The following is a 6,000-nucleotide window of genomic DNA, read 5'->3' on the forward strand; positions in this document are numbered from 1 at the left end:
TCTGCAAGTTTTTGCTATATTTGGAAGGCTCTTGTTAGATGCATGCACATTTGATATTGTTGCAAAATTTAATGTATATGACCTTATGAAATGTACTTTGTCTGTTGCTCTCTTTTGTCTTATTTTTGCTGCTCTTCTGTTTCTTTCCCCCAGTTTCCTTACTTATATTTATACATTTCTGTGTACCTATTGTCACCTATTTTAAATTATTGTAGGTACATAAATAAATACAAATACTGCCTTTTCTCTTAAGTATAATTTTATATCTTGGGAGATTTTTTTCCCCACTTTTTTTTAAATATAAAGGAGACGGGTGTCTGGGTGGCTCAGTCGGTTGAGCGTCTGACTTCAACTCAGGTCATGATCTCGCGGTCTGTGAGTTCGAGCCCCGTGTCAGGCTCTGTGCTGACAGCTCAGAGCCTGGAGCCTGCTTCAGATTCTGTGTCTCCCTCTGTCTCTGCCCCTCTCCAGCTCATGCTCTGTCTTTCTCTCTCTCTCTGTCAAAAATAAATAAACATTAAAAAAAATTAAAATATAAAGGAGAAACATGAAAATTCCTTTCTAACTGAAGGTGATTATCTCTTCCCAGGAAATAAAAATCAATTTTACAACATCAACATTTACAAAAATGAACTTAAAGACATTCCTGTACTTCAGCAAAATTTAAATGCCATTGGAATCTATCTAACAGATGATAAAATAAAGGAGACTTTGGATAACACTAATCCTAACGGTGAGTAATTATTTCAATTTAAAATAACAAATTTTGCATATTTCAGAAGTTTCACTCTAAATGCCAAAGGAAATATACTGCCATATATCTTTTAAAAGAGAAATTAAAAGTTGTTTCTTGTCTATCAATTTACGGGTTTTTATCAGAGGAATTGATGTTCAAAGTGCATCTCTGACAGCTTTATTTTAGGTCTATTCTGCATATCACATGTGTCACAATAGGATTACCAGTCCTCTCCATTATTTTTGTGTTTATAGCTCTGGTGTTATAACATCAAATGGTCCTTTTTACAATAATACCTAAATTCTTTCTTTTTTTCTTTTTTAAAAAAAGATGAAGTGGTGAGTTTTAAGGATTTCATCAGAGAATTGAACAACAGTGATGAATTTATCGAGTGCCACAGTAAGTATGAAATTCAAAATGCATATGAACAGAAACTTCATTTTTGGGGGTTGGTGTATGTATAGGTATGTGTGTATATAGACTTTATATATACTCTACCAAACCCCCCTTTTATGCATTTTCTCATTTAAACTCAGTTCATGTTGTAAACTCTAGGTTTTCACACATAGATGCATATTTTCCATACTGTAATATTCTTGAATTATTTAAAAAAATTTCTGTTGTCTCTCTTTCTTCCTTGTCATGTGTTTTATTGCTATATTCTTTCTTTTGTCCTCACTAATGCTGATGGGGTTATCCATCTTATAATCAAAGTAACAGGTTTGCTTTTTTAAATCACATCTAATGACTTTTCCCCTCTGTATTCTTATCTTTCTTGTTTATTTCTTCATATATATATTTTTTTACATTTGCTCTCTATCTCCTTGTGAAAAACACTGGCTAAATGCTTAACTTTTTTCGGTTTGTTTTGAAATTTCAGCACAGTTCTATCATGGGGACACTAAAAACAGCCTTGGACCACAGACATTGAGATTGAGAACTGTAGTCCTAAAACTGGGGTTTTAAAAGAAGTATTGAAATAAGTGGATTCTCTCTAAATAATCTGTACTTGGAATGCAGTTCCACTCACTATCTCAGGATAAGTTTGGTGGGAACCTTGACAAATTAATGCTATATTCATTATAGAAGATTATAGATCTATGAATAGCTAAGACCCTTTTGGGAAAAAAAAAGATAAAGATCTTGCTTTGTCACATGTTAGTACATAGCATAATGCTGTTTTAATATAGACCTGTGAAAATAGACCAGTGCATCACAATATGGAACCCAGTAGAGACTTCTATTAATGGGAACTCGGAATGTGATAGAAATGACATCATCAGTTAGTGGGGGAAAAGATGTATTATTTAGCTTCTGATTTGAGAAAATTGCCTTACAATGCAGAGAAAATGAAGTAGAATCCCTATGTCATACCATATACAAAAATAACCTTCAAAGAATCAAATGAATGTTAAAATGGATCTCAAAGATTAAACTATAAAGCTGTTGGAAGAAAATGCAAGAAAAACTATTGTGCCTTGTGGTTATGGATGCCTTCTTAAAGATGTTACTCCCCAAAAGCACAACCATGGGGTAAAAAAGGATTTGATCACATCAAAATTAAGGATTTCTGGTAAATGAAGGACTCTAAAACATGTAACAGACTGGAAGAAGATAATTACAAGATAACTAACAAAAAATTAATATCTCAAATATAAGGGAATTCTGCAAATCAACAGTAGAAAGAAAGAAATCAATTGGAAAAATAAGTAAGGATATAAGACTTAGTATACAGGAGGAGAAACCCACATAGCTAAATATGTGTATGAAGAGAGTTGGCAATACTCACAAATTGCTAGTGAGTAGGTAAAATGGTACAGCATTCCAGATTGCAATCTAGCAGTACTTGTCAAATTCAGTATGCATATTTCTTATGATCCAATAATTCTATTGTCAGATAAATAGCCCAGAGAAGTTTCTTGTAGAGACATGTACAGGGATGCTCCCTGCAACATTATGGGAGGGAAGAAATGAAAACAATCTATGAGTCCATGATTTGGGAAATGGTTGAATAAAATATGGTCCATACATACACGTCATAACAGTAAACTAGATTTACATTTGCACCAGAGAGAGACCTCAGTAATAATACGGTTCCATGAAGAAAGGAAAAAATGGAATACGTGTATAACAAAGAATGCTTTATATAAGTTGGATTTCTACTAATGCCCATAAAACACAACCATATTTATATCTATTTCCAGGTAAACACTGAATTCTAAATAGATAAGATTGAAATAGACGGATTGAAAGAAATTGAGAAAGAGATTGAGATTGAAGTGACAATATTAACAAAGTTGACTTCAGAAACAGATTAGAGTACTCTGTATGCTAAAAACATACACATTCTTTTCAAATACTTATGGAATATCCACAAAAATAGATGATGTATTTAAGCCACAAATAAAAATTTCAGTGAATTCTGAAAATCAGAAGTCATTCAGACCACATAGTCTGACCATGATGTTGTGACATTAAAATTATTTGTGACAGAAAGGAAAAGTGTTGCTTTTAAGATGAAAAACAAATTGCCTTGTAAGTAATTCCTTGGTGGAAGAATAAAAGAAACCTGAAAGATTTTAGAAATGATGACAGTGAAAGCACTATGTATCAAATCGTGTAGAGTGTGACCAAAACAATCTTACAGGATATTTTATAGCATTAAATGCTTTTATTAGAAAACAAGAAATATCAAAAATAATTTATCTTTTTTTAAGTTTATTTATTTTCGGAGAGAGAGTGCATATGACGGGGGGGAAGAGCAGAGAGAGAGAAGGACAGAATCCCAAGCAGGCTCCTTGCTGTCAGCGCAGCTGACATGATCATGACCTGGGCCAAAATGAAGAGTGGGACGCTTAACCGACTGAGACACCCAGGCGCCTCCAGAACAATTTATCTTAAACGTTCAGTTTACAGAGCTAACCAGCAGCATAAACAACAAAAGAGCAGTACAATCCCCCTGAAAAGTGCTAGTCAGGAGCTAACAAAGTGGAAAGTTGAAGTTAGTGAAATAGAACACACACACACACACACACACACACACACACACACACGCACTTATCCATATAACCAAAAGTTGGTTCTTTCAAAAGACTAATAAAGAACTCTTTAGGAAGTATGATGAAGGGGAAAAAATAGGGAGGACATAATAAAGAAGACAGTTGTAACTTGGATACAAGGGAGATTAAAAGATATAAATGAATAACACTTGAGTTAGTAAAGCAACAAATTATTGGCATGTCATCAACAACACTGTCATTCTTTCCAAATGTTTAGATAAAGACAGAAAGGGCTGCCTTTTTTTAAATGTTTGTTTATTTATTTTTGAGAGAGAGAGAGTGAGCGAGCATGAGTAGGGAAGGGGCAGAGAGAGAGAGTGCCAGAAGATCTGAAGCTGGCTCTGCGCTGACAGCACAGAGCCTGATGTGGGGCTCGAGCTCACAAACCGTGAGATCAAGACCTGAGCCAAAGTCAGACACTTAACTGACTGAGCCACCCAAGTGCCCCCTTTTGTTTCCCCATCATGGCACTATTTTCTTAGAGATAATTTTGGTATTTTGTTGTTTTGTTTACCTTCCTGTGTTGAACTAGTAAGGTAAACTATTTCAGTGTGTCTTGTTTTCTGATATAAGCATTGTAAACCTATAAATGTTGTAGAGCTTTCAGTTTGGAGAATATTTCAGAGAGGCAAAATCTCTCAAGACTGGGTATTCTAGAAAATGAATACATCTCACCCAAATCAAGTTGTTATGTGCTTCTCTGGATAGACTGACCAACTAGATATCTTTGTATTTTGTCATGTCTCTGTTTAGGAATAGAAGATGCATGTAACGTTGTTAATAGTGTCTTTGATAGGAAAGTTGAAGTTACAGACCTTTTATCTGCGTTGGAGGGCCTGGAGAAGCCTTTAAATGAAGAAAAACCTGAGGTGTTACTGAACTCTGAAACAGATGGTGAGTTCTTGAGTTACCTCTCAGTTTTCCTGTTTAGACTATACGTGTTCATGCTGGCTCATTTTTTTTTTTTTTTTTTTTTTAAGAATACTAATACCATAGGTTTAGGAAGATTGTTATGGGACTGCTATGTTTATAAACTGGTTACTGAGAATTGTTGTAACCCTTTTGGAAAGTGTGTGGATACTCTTCTTTATTTGGAGAAGACTAGTAGAAACAAGTACTGTTTTTATCCAGGTTTTAAAATCAGATACTTCTTGGGGTGCCTGGGTAGCTCAGTCAGTTAAGCGTCCAACTCATGATTTTGGCTCAGGTCATGATCTCACGGTTTGAGATCACGATCTCACAGTGCTCTGCACTGACGGACGGAGCCTGCCTGGGATTCTCTCTCTCTCTGCTCTCTGCCCTTCCCCTGTTCTCTCCCTCTCTCTCTTCCTCCAAACATAAATAAATAACCATTAAAAATGTTTAAAAAGATGTTTCAAACATTTTAAAAAATAAATAAAATCAGATACTTCTTTTTTAAAGATTTTTAAAAATGTTTTTATTTATTTTTGAGGGAGAGAGAGTGGAGGAGGGTCAGAGAGAGGGAACACAGAGTCTGAAGCAGGCTCCAGGCTCTAAGGTGTCAGCACAGAGCCTGACACGGGGCTCAAACTCATGGACCACGAGATTATGACCTGAGCCGAAGTCAGACGCTTGACTACTGAGCCACCCAGGCGCCCCATCTTTTTTCTTTTTAGGTCATTTATGCTAGCGGTTTGTCAATTTTAATAACTCTTAACTAATTCCTGGCTTTCTGATCCTCTCTATCGTGTTTATTGTTTCCTCAATTTATGTTTTCATCTGTATCATTTTCTTCTCTACCATTGATTTTGTGACATTTTGTATATATATTTCACATATAGAATGAAATGATCACAACGATAGATCTAGTTAACACGTCACCATGCATAGTTAAAAAGGGGTTTTTTTCTTATGTTGAGAAATTTTAAGATTTACTCTCTGAGCAACCTGCGAATATGCAATACAGTATATTTTTGGATATATATGTATTTTCTATTCTTTTAATTTCACTCTTTCTGTACTCTTCTAAAAAAAGATAAATTTGAAAACATGTAAGGGAAACTAAAATTTGAAAAGAAAGAAACAGGACTTAAAGAAATTAAAAAAATAATAATTAAAATTAATTAGCAGACAACAATATTAGCAGATTAAACATAGGTGAAGAGAGAAATATGAAGTGCAAAGGAGTTTGAAGAAATTATACAGAATGCAGCATAGAAAGACAGAGTTGGAATATAGGAAAGA

The sequence above is a fragment of the Panthera onca genome (assembly GCF_046562875.1).
Source record: "Panthera onca isolate mPanOnc1 chromosome E1 unlocalized genomic scaffold, mPanOnc1 haplotype 2 h2.Chr16_ul_3, whole genome shotgun sequence".
Lineage (NCBI taxonomy): Eukaryota > Metazoa > Chordata > Mammalia > Carnivora > Felidae > Panthera > Panthera onca.